The 12,056-nt window shown below is 33.9% G+C and overlaps 1 protein-coding gene across 4 annotated transcripts in view; it reads left to right on the top strand.

Moving 5' to 3' along the window:
• The window catches only part of LOC129245661 (general transcriptional corepressor trfA), a 73,205-nt gene that overhangs the window by 45,250 nt on the left and 15,899 nt on the right, over positions 1-12,056 (top strand). Inside the window, exon 1 of one of the 4 annotated variants that reach the window (XM_054883976.1) lies at positions 3,593-3,765. The exons of the other annotated variants lie outside the window; for them this stretch is intronic. The gene's annotated coding sequence lies outside the window, so the exon portion shown is untranslated. Of the gene's footprint in view, positions 1-3,592; positions 3,766-12,056 lie in introns of those variants that run through there. 4 annotated transcript variants of the gene reach the window in all.

Below are 12,056 nucleotides of genomic sequence, written 5' to 3'. Positions count from 1 at the left end.
GCTTTGTAGTATTTAAATTTAATTATGAATAATTTGTAGTAGGGGTCATTTTTGAAGTGGGAACAGTTTTAAAGTTGAGACAGTTTGAAAGTGCGAAAAATGGGAACAGTTTTAGAGTGGGGACAGTTTTAAAATGGAACAGTTTTAAAATGGGAACAGTTTTAAAGTGGAAACAGTTTTAAAGTGGGAATAGTTTTAAAATGGAAACAGTTTTAATGTGGGTACAGTTTTAAAATGAGAACAGGTTTAAAGTGGGAAAAGTTTTAAAGTGGGGACAGTTTTAAAGTGGGGACAGTTTTAAAGTGGGAACAATTTTAAAGTGGGAACAATTTTAAAGTGGGAAAAATTTTAAAGTGGAAGCTGTTTTAAAATGGAAACAGTTTTCGAGTGGGAATAGTTTCTTGTGAGTAAATCTAAATTCTAAATATTAACGTTTTGCAAAAAAGAAAAAAAATATGTTTTATGTGAAAATTTTTATTTTGTTAACATTTGTTTAATACCTAAAATGCATTTACATACATACATATGTATTTGAGCTCGACGATTCTACACCAGGCAACAATTCATGTGGGAAATTATTCGGATTATTGAGCTGTGCTACTCGCACTGCAGAGTTGGTAGATACACATCAAGTTATATATTTGGCCTTTACACCCTTTATGGGGTGTTTGGCTGAGCTCCTACTTCGAACTTTGTATACAGTTTTGTAAAAATTCGGCAAATTTTCATCGAAATTTCGAAACTCATAGAAAAATTTCAGGCATACAGTTTTATAGATCATTGAATTTTGATACAGTAAAGTAGAATGCAAAAATAGTGCAATTGAGCAAGTTTCAAGTGGTTGAAAAATTGCGTTGATTTTTGACAATTTTTCCTGCCGGCGTGGTGAGATGTTTTCTTCCATGAAAAGAATTGTGGAGTAGGCGTTAAATAGAGAAAACGCACAAAATAGCGAACGAAAAAAATTCTCAGAAATCGGTGTGAGTTTTAATCCACTGGAAACTGTATCAAAATCTAATAAACAATAAAATTGCATACTTGAAATTGTTTCAGTAATTCTGTATAAAAATTGATAGAGTAGCTGAGAAGTTAATCCAGTGATGACCCCACCTTATTACACTCCATGCAACTGCTGTAGCAGGTACTGGAAGTTATGTTGAGTTCCTCCGCATGCACTTGCAAATTGTGTGGTGCAGTTAAGAACCCAATTTTGACTTTGTTAGACCCAGTAGTGCTATTGCCTGTCCCTGATCCACTTGCGGCCGGAAGAACTACAGGGTAGGCCATTTAAAGCGGGCCCATCGGGCAACCCTATAACTTTTGACAGGAACGTCAGATCGACTAATGACATAGCGCGTTGGAAGCGTCAGTCCAAGACAATTTTTACCATGGAGCAGTACACTCCAAAAGAACGCGCTGAAATAATTCAGCTTTACATCCAAAATAACTTCTCAATTGTGAAAACTCAACGTGCGTTTAAAAAAAAAATAAAGTTAAAAGTGCGCCATCCAAAAGCACTTTACAGCGTTTATACGCAAAATTTATTAACCACGGTAGTCTCAGCAATACCAGCCACGCATCCAGACAACGTACACGACGTTCTGCTGAAAATATCGAGGCTGTACGAGCCAGTGTTGAGGAGCCTCTGTCACCATCAATGGAGAGAGTTATCGTGCCATGATACGCGATTTTGTTATGCCAATCATCGAAGAAAATGACATGGAAGGCTACTGGTTCCAACAGGACGGGGCTACATGCCACACTTCACGCGCTACAATCGATTTTTTGAAGCCATTGTTCCCTGGAAGGTTGATTTCGAAAAATGGTGATTTTCCGTGGCCACCGAGATCACCAGATTTGACGCCACCGGACTTTTATTTGTGGGGTTATCTGAAATCCAAGGTATACATCAACAAGCCAAGGACTCTAACTCAACTTAAAAACAATATCCGACGCGAAATCGCCGCCATACCGGCCGAAATATTGGCCAAAACGATGGAAAACGCCGAAAAAAGGACACATTTGGCCATCAAGGCCAGAGGCAAACATTTGAAGGATATCATTTTCAAAAACTAGCTGGAACAAATCTCCTTGAATCAAAATAAATGATTTTTCATATCAACACAAAAAAAAATGTTTTTTTCAATGTTTTTTTTCAGAAACAAATGGGCCCGCTTTAAATGGCCTACCCTGTATGTAACGCTGCAGGTGAATATTGTTGTACCTTTTTTTGTTTTTGACTACAAATTTTGTATTGTTCAAGTTGGGGGCATGAGGTGGTTGCAAGTGAAGAAGTGAGGAATTATTTAAAAGTTATGCGTAAGTCTGAGTTGTTTATTTGCTCTTTGGGTCTCAGTTGAGCTGTTAGTTTGTATTAAAAATTAATTTTTTACGGTATAATTTACATTATTAGTATACATTATTAGTATAAACACATTTCTGAAATTCAGTTATTTTAGTTGTGCCTTTATATAAAATTAATTTTCGATGATTTCCCTTTTATTTATTTTACTTGAAATTTATTCCTACTCACTTTTTTTCTTGACTGGTACTTTACTTCTCCAATTATACCAAAAGTATTTGGCGCAAAAAACAAAAACAAACGTAATCGTGCAAGGATAAATACTGATTTGCGCTTTTTCGAATGACAAACCCCGAAAAAAATCACACAATAGGCAGTTAAATCACATTCGTACAAACACCTCGCAGTGGCGCGTAGTTAGCACAGTAGCTACAGGGCGTATGATAAACTTCCATTGCATGGAAAGCCATTTGTTTGCCGCTGAGCGCATACAAGAGCATGCACATACATGGTTATTTGAAAGCCGCACGTACAATAAAACGCATTTAATGAGCTATTTAATCAATTCCCAATGATACCGTAACACGCTGAGTATTAAATAGGCTCCATAAAATTATCTACTGACTTAAATTCATAAAAATCTACCAAAGAATAGCATTTTTTTTACTTGTGTCGAATTGAGCAATCACCATACATACATATGTATATACATTTGTGTTTGACTAACTTGAAAATTGAACAAAGTAGCAAAGTTACAAAAAAAAACAGCAACTTAAAGTAAACAAATGATAAGTCAATAAATTTTTAAGTATTTGCTAGCTGCCGCAAAATACTGCAATAATAATGTGCTAAATGTTGCGGGGTGTGGGTGGAACTGGAGGTGCGCCAAATCGACAGACTTGACTCAACACAATTGCGAGTTTATTGTTCTCCCGTGGTTGCATTGTTTTTATTTTCATTACCAGAGCCAAACCCACAGCAGGCTGTCTGCCTAGCTGCCTGGTTGCCTGGCTGTCAGTTGGCCTACCTGTCTGGCAGCGTGCCTGCCCACCTATTCCATGCTACGCTACTCTACTTGCCTCTCATGAATTACATACACTTATTTGCCGCTTTTATGCGCCTCTCAAGGAACCAGCTCTACATACAAACCCTACCTACACTCACACACCAGCCGTTACATATTTGTGCCAACTCACAGCTTAGGTACAGTTGCTTAGAGTCAGCGCGGCATAAGTACTGTAAGTAGTTAGTTCACATTAAATATGTCAGTAAGGCAGTGAGTTAGTATGTCGTTGACGCTGTTCGCGAGTGAGTCATTTGATTCTGAACGGAATGTGCGCGAAACATAAATAAATAAAAATAAAAATTTCAAATTAAAAAATAGAGCAAAAATTGAAAATTTGATATATTGGAAAACAAAAATAAGCTGATAAAAAATATTTTCTTCGCAAACGTGAAAGGCAGTGAGTAATAAAAAAATAAGTGGATAACAGAAAAAAAGACGCAAAAAATTAGTAAACAAAAAAATTTGGTGTAATGAATAACGGCACTCCATGGGGGTTATTTAAGTTACGCAAAAACAAACAAGGGAAATGTCAGCTTTTGAAAATAGGCAGGCGAACTTAAAATGGGTACAAGGCTGTTCACAAACATACAAAGTTGCTGTTATTTTTTTGTGTAGCCAATGAGTTGATGAAGTTAAAAGTACTTTTTAAGGCAAGAATTACATATCTTAATTAAAGAAAAGCGAACAAAAAACTAACCGCAATAAATCAGTTTACAATAAAATATCTACAAAGTGAGCTCATTGCAGTTTTATTTTTCAGTAAGGCGAGACGACCTTTACGAATTATTTCTAGTTCCCAAACTCTAATTATCAACGAAAGTAACTTATTTTGTTTTTTCAAGAAATTCAAAAAAGTTTGCAGTATAGAGTACTAGCTTTAACCCGCGGCCCCACTCGCGTAGGAGTAGTTTTGGGGGATTTAGGATATGTATATAAAAGAACTACAAGCAATCTTTTCATAGAAAATAATTTTTTATTATTAACCATAATATTACAATACCCGGCATCCGTTGCTATGCCTCGTTGAACAACCAATCAGAAAAATATCAAGCAAAATTATTTTTATTAATTTTCTATCTCAAACCGTTTTTGAACTTTGCATTTGGGTCATAGTTGAACAGCTTTTGCGGATTATGAAGTCTAGAGGGTGCTATAAATAGTGGGAATAGGAAAAACTAAGATTTTTTAGATTACATTTAAGCAAATGTTCGATTATTCGAATGAGAGTGGTGTCGCGGCCTGGGGGCTGTGGGAAGGGAGTTCCATCATAAAAACATGCCTTTAACCTTCATTGGGTAAAAATATGAATGTATAAAATTTTTTACGTCATTTCGTGTTGTCGTTTCTTAGTGATGCGCGGACAAGATACAGACATTCACCTTTATAGTATAGATTTTAAATTTTATAAAATCTATAACTATAAATCTATAAAATCTATAAAAAAAATATAAAAGAAAAACTTACAATATAAGAGACCGAGCTGCTGAGGTACATCGTCTCTATAAAATTATTTGATATGAACATTTGAGTATCAAATGGTAGAAGAAAATTTAAAAATGTCTGGAGGAATATCGCAGAGAAAACTATAACCCACCCCTGGTTGTAATGCTAAATGATGATAATGAAATGATAACATTTTACGTTTTTTACATACTTCAAAGAGGATAATTGCAAGAAAAATACTTTAAAAATTTTTCTTTATATTTTTGTTTTATTTGATATCCAAATGACACTCAAGAGCCTTTATAGATTTTTAATAATTTTTCGAGTCACAGGTTCCATGTGAAGTTTGAAGTTCTGTTAAAACAATACTGATGTGCTGTTGAGAAAAATGAAAAACGCAGATTCAACATAATTGAAAATGGTAATTGTAAGGAGCTCAATTAATTATTATTTTGCAAACTCAATCTTTTGTTTTCTTTTTCAGAAAAACTACGAAAGAATAATTATTTTTCTTTATTTTTTTTTATATATTTTTTTTTATTTCCTTATTTTTTCACTTGTTACCGAAATTTGGTTTTGCATTTCCTTCATATTTTTTGAGTATTTGAATTTCATAATTTTACATTAGTTTTTCGAGCATTGGCGCCCAACTGTCTTAAAAAGTTTTAAACTCCTCTAGGAACAAATGCTCACGTACTTCTGAGAAAAGTGGAAAACACAGCTTTCCCACAATTCATAATCGTCATAGCATCACCATTCGGGGTGAACCGTTGCCACTCGCCTTCGCGTCGCTCGACTTTCAGCTTTGCTTTTGACATATGCCAATAGTTCTTACGTCGCCTTCTATGTCAACTCTCCAGCTTTTTCTCGGCCGGCCTCTTCTTATGTCGTCTTGTAGATTTGTTTCGAAGATCCTTTTTACAGTTCTGCCATTGCTCATTTGCAGTGTGTGACCGTATCATCGTGCTCTTTTTGCTTTAACGTTTCTGATAACATTTGCACCTTAACTCAGCATTATAACGATTGCGGTAGGAGGTTATTGTAAGGAATTTACTGTTTGTTAGTTCAAAAAAATTTTAATTTTTTTATATTTTATATATTAATTTTAATTTGTTTGTCAAATTACCTTCATATTTTGTTCGTTTGTTACCCAAATTGTCAACGGCCATACCACACTGAGAACATCGGTTCTCGTCGGGTCAACGAAATTAAGCAGCGTCGTGCGCGGTTAGTACTTGGATGGGGGACGCTTGGAAACATCGCATGTTGCTTACATTATACATCTGATGGGTCATGCTGCTATTGTTGCTGCTTCGTCATATTTGTATTACTTGCTATTTAATAATAATATTTATTAACCAAATTTGATTTTGAGCTTATTTCATATTTTTTATATATTTATAATAATTTTTCGAATATTCACTTCAAACTGAACTTTGATAGATTTACCACAGGAAATGAAAAAGTAAAACAAAAAAAATAATAAATTAAAAAAATTACAAATTTTTAAATATATAAAGGGTGGTTCAGTTGAAGGGCCGGTGTTGATTTTGAATAAAATACAATTTTTTTTAGGAAATTATTGTCATTTCTCTTTATTATGACAATATTGGTATGGCTCAATTACGTATGGAACAAAATATCGGCCAAATGGCCGCCGCGGCCTTGGCGGCACACCACCATCCGATGGTCCAAGTTTTCGATGACGCTGAGGCATAATTGAGGTTCTATGCCGTTAATGTGCCGAATTATCTCATCCTTTAGCTCTTGAATTGTTGCTGGCTTCTCGACGTACACCTTTTCTTTCAAATAACCTCAAAGAAAGAAGTCCAACGATGTCAAATCACATGATCTTGGCGGCCAATTGACATCGCCGAGACGTGAGATTATTCGACCATCAAATTTTTCGCGCAAAAGAGCCATTGTTTCGTTAGCTGTGTGACAAGTGGCACCGTCCTGTTGAAACCACATATCGTCCACATCCATATCTTCCAATTCGGGTCATAAAAAGTTCGTTATCATGTCACGATAGCGAACACTATTCACAGTAACTGTCTGACCGACCTCATTTTGGAAAAATACGGCTCAATGATACCGCCGGTCCATAAACCGCACCAAACAGTCACTCCTTGTGGGTGAATGGGTTTTTCGGCAATCACTCTTGGATTATCATTCGCCCAAATGCGACAATTCTGCTTTTGACAAATCCACTGAGGTGAAAATGTGCCTCATGATTTTCTTCGATATGCATTTTGATTTGAACGCCCGTTTTCATAATACCTTACCACCTTTTTTTTTAATTTTCTTTATACACTTTTTTTAATTTTCTTCATACATTTTTTTTAATTTTTTCATATTCTTTTTTAATTTTCTTAATTTTTTTGTAATTTTTTTCATATTTTGTTTTTAATTTCCTTCATATTCCTCCCTCATTTGATACCCATAATACACCTACAACTCTAAAGTCCTCTTTAAAAAAAATTCTGACGTACTGCTGAGCAGTGAAAAATGTAGATTTACTGCAATTGCGTTCTAGGCTCGTACATCTATCGATATACTCATTTGTGATAGAACAAAAATTCAAATTTGTCGTAAGCATTAACTGTCAGTTGCGCTCTAAAGTCGCATGTAAACTATTGACGGATGAATTAACCTCAAAAAATAAAAAGATTTTGAAATATTTTTGTTTCAATGAGAAATTGCGACCACTTCTGGCACGGAAAATAAGTCACTAAGACAAAACTTAAAATGCTTAAAAATTAAATTATTGAGGAAGTTACTTTTCATATGACTCATTCTATTATTGGAATTTGATGGAGTGAGAATTTTTTTCTAATTAATTCTTTTCTATTTTAATTTTTCGCATATTATATAATTTTTTTCATATCAACTAATAATTTATTTTCACATTCATCAACATTCTCACAGATAATGAGTATCTTTACGTTTAAACTTAGCAATTTTATTATATTCATTAAAATCATTAATCAAACGTCTGAAGTGTCTGACTCACCACAATAGATACGCCAACCAAGTTATTCCCCACTCGAAGGCGGTGGAAGGTGAGCGACAGTCAGTAACTCATTAAAAAAAAAAGAAGAAAAATAACGAAGTTGTTCATCTAAACTTTTTGACGTTAATACTTTTTTATCTGTTTTTATTTATATTTATAGTTGTGTTTTTTAGGTTTCTAATTTTTAAATAAACATTCACGAGCACTTTACTTATAAGTAGTATTCTTTTACGCTTGCCCGTGAGAATATGATTTTAATTTTGTTTTCCATTTTTGTGTCACGAGTTTAATTTTCCACTTTTTACGCAAATTTATGTACTCACTTAAATTTTACACTTGTAAGTAAGTTTCTATTCAAGCGTGAATTCGCTTTCCTCCATATTCTGCTTCTGTTTCTGTGCGCTAATCACTTGAGCACTTAATTAAAGAATTTGCGCTTCGTCGAGTTTTGTGAATTTGTTAATTTTTTATTAAATTTAAAATTTTTTATCAGATGGGGAATTTTATGTTTTTAGTGTGTAAGTGTATGTGTGGGTAAACAATTTTGTATGGCTCACTTGCTGCTAGACAGCCAAAGTAAACATTTCAGTGTTAATACATATTTACATACTTACATACATACACTTATGTACCAGCGATGTAAATTTGTTCAACTTTTACGAACCCGATACTTTCGGGATCTGGTTAATATGAATCCCGAAAATCTGTCGACAAGTAATTCTAGGATTTTAAGTACTTAAAAAATAACGGGATACCGGTATCTCGGGATCGACATGCCTAGTATACACAATTGTATGCAGCTGTGCTATTGGCAAATTTTTATTGATAACTTAATACCCGTACATAAAGTAAATAAATACTTGTAAATGAATTGGTTTACCATGAACTGAAAATATCGCAGCTTAGCGAAAAATTATCAAATCAAGATATGAATTCAAGTATCTATGCGTATTTGACATTCTTATTTGTTTATTTGTTTATTACACTTGTTTTTGTTGTTGTTGTAGCTGCTCTCGCACGAAATGAAATACTCAAAAAAGGTGAACGAGATTTTATGTAATTGATTGATGGGAATTCGTGATTGGGCGATTTGAAATTTTCGTTGAGTTGGCTTGGCTTATGAAACAAGCGTTGCAAAGTGATAAGAATTTTTAAAAATTAGTAAAGAGAAAAAATATGTACCAAAAACTGATTTGATTTATTCAAAGGAGTTCTCTTTTTGCATATGAACTGCTCTAAGGGGACACCTATAATAGGCTGTAAAATTTACCGCTGATTGCAGTCTATCTCTATATCCTCTCAGAAGAGAGGATACTTTCTCCGTATGTTTGTAAGGCACACTGCATATCAGAGAGCGCTCAGAGATGAACTCTTACGGTTTGTTAGCACATAGAGAGAGAACTAACGTAGACATTTGTATAGGTTAGTGGAACGATAACGGAAGATGCAGCTAACTATCATTATTTGCGAGGAAATATGTAGATCTTATAGATCCAACATCCCTCAATCGAAGGTGCTGCACAAAACTTTCTGGCAAGATGAAGTATCTGGTTTTAAAGAAAGTATACTCTGTAACCGTCTAACCTATGGCGAATCTGACTGCAGGTGCGACTTTCCCTTGCATTAGAATACAGATACTCAATTCATTTTAGAATGTTAAGTTGTGTATTAGTGGATTAAAATATATACTAACTTGAAAGAATTCTATGTGAAATTAAAAATGTATAATTAGCAGCCAAAAAATGTTTAATTTTAACCTCATCATTATGGAAATAACCGCTTTTAATCGCTAAGCCCGTTCATAAGTGATCAGTAAATACAATCACATTACAATTTGTGGCGTAAATTACGTTAAGTATTTTGTAATTTTTCAAGTTTACGTATTTAAGTGGCCATCCCACTCGAAATGTAAACAAATTCGAAGTGAATGGAAAAAATTTAGAACGGCTTTTGAATAAAGTTAAAAGCAGTAAACAATGTGTCACATAAAATTAAAAAAAGTTTTACGCAATGAGGTCAGTAAATCTAATAAATAGTACTTGAGGCAAAAAGAATGAAAAGTATTTAGTATAAAAAACAAAAAAAAAAAAATACTATCGTAAACTTGAACAACAAAAAAATAAAAAATAGAAAGATAGCAAAAAAATGACCAAACTTGAACAACTAAAACAAACAAAAAAAAAATCACAGTAAACAACGAAACTTAATGATAAAAAATTACTGCATACTTAGTAAGAATACAAAAAAAAAAAAAAATATGCAAACAAAAGCGTAAAAAATACAAAAACAAAAAAATTACTTTCAACTAAAAAAACAAAAAAATGAAAGTGAAAAACAAATTATGAGCATCGAATTAAAAGCTAAGTACGTAAATTGATAGCAATTAACAGACAAAGAGCAACCAATTACATCATCGATGTGTGTACAAGTGTTGACATGGCGCTCATGTGCTTCGATGGAGCTTAGTATGAGTTTGATTTTCATGATAACTGTTGAGCCGAAGAGAGAGGGTGCCAGTTGTATAAGTGGAGACCAAAAGAGGGAACTCTTAGGCGATGACTGTATAAGTAATTAGTGTGTGTTTATTTATTGAGCACTCAGACCCCAAACAGTATTCACCTGAGCTAGATACCTCTTTGATCAACTGATTCACTATCTGAGAGGTTGATTAAAGCCAAAGGTAATAATACAGATTACTTTCTCCGCATATTTGTAAGTCACACTTAATATCGGGCAGCGCTCAGAGATGAACCCATACGGTTTGTTAGCGCACAGCAAGTCAGCTATGTATATATGTATTTGTTTAATAAATTTGATGAGAAGTAACGTAGAAATTTAGTTTTAATGGGAAGCTGAAAAGATGACTAAAATGGGGAGGCGGCACGAGCTTTGAATTAATTTCTTATAAATTTGATGAGAATTGCTAAAATTTGTGCTAGGCCCATGAAAAAATATGCAAATATCGGAACTAAAATTAACGTAACATAACTTATCACAACAAAAAATACTATAACATAACATAGCACAACATTTTGTCATGCTATGCTTAACGTAACGAAAAACAAAAATTACAAATTACAAACGAAATTACAAAAAAGAATTAACTGAAATATAAAAAGAAGATAAAAAACAATATAAGAATGAAAAAGGGAAATTAAAATTAAATTATGTTGTGTTATGCTATGCCATGTTATATTATATTATTTTGTGTTATGTTATGTTACGCTATTCTATATAAAATAAATTTTATTATGTCATGCCATGCTATGTCATGTTACGTTATATTATTTTGAGTTACGATATGCTATGCTATTCTATATAAAATAAATTTTATTATGTCATGCTATGCTATGCCATGTTACTTTATATTATTTTGTGTTATGTTATGTTACGCTATTCTATATAAAATACATTTTATTATGTCATGCCATGCTATGCCATGTTATTTTATATTATTTTGAGTTATGTTATGTTACGCTATTCTATATAAAATAAATTTTATTATGTCATGCTATGCTATGCCATGTTATGATATATTATTTTGTGTTACGATTCTACGTTTATTACGTTATTCTATGTAAAATAAAATTTACTATGCTATGCCCTGCTATGTTATGTTATATTATATTATTTTGCGCTATGAAATGTTACGGTATACTACATAAAGCAAATTTTATTATGTTATAAGATATGCTCTGTAGGTAGGTAAAATAGCAAGAGTGCCTGCCCCAGGCACACTTCAAGTAGCACTTACGTGCCGTTTTGATACCATAATGTGGACCACTACCTGTGCAAAGGAAAATTATTGGGAAGAGAAAACCTTCTACAGCCATCCAGTGCTGTTGATGTAGGAAGAGGAATCTCAAGCGCCTAGCCGCCAGAGCCGGACATTTGCAGAGAAAATGTGTGAAAACAGTCTCATTCTCTGTAAGATCCCCACAGCTTCTGCAATAGGGGTTGTACGGAATTCCAAGCTTCTCCACATGAGTTCCGATCACCCAGTGACCAGTGAACACCGCAATGAGTTTGGAAATTGAATGGCGGGGGATTCCCATCACCTTAAGCGTTCTGTTTCTATCGTATTGGGGCCATAGTGTTTTTGAAATAGCACACGACGAGACAGACCTCCATCTGCCTTGCGCTTTTCTTAGAAAGAAATTGTGTAGTTTCCCTTTAACAACGGACAAAGGGACACGGATGTCTGAGAGGGGGACAGTTGAAACCGCTTCTGT

Source organism: Anastrepha obliqua, chromosome 4 (genome assembly GCF_027943255.1).
Source record: "Anastrepha obliqua isolate idAnaObli1 chromosome 4, idAnaObli1_1.0, whole genome shotgun sequence".
Lineage (NCBI taxonomy): Eukaryota > Metazoa > Arthropoda > Insecta > Diptera > Tephritidae > Anastrepha > Anastrepha obliqua.
Note: the sequence above shows the minus strand (reverse complement) of the source record. Positions and strands in the feature narration are given on the sequence as shown.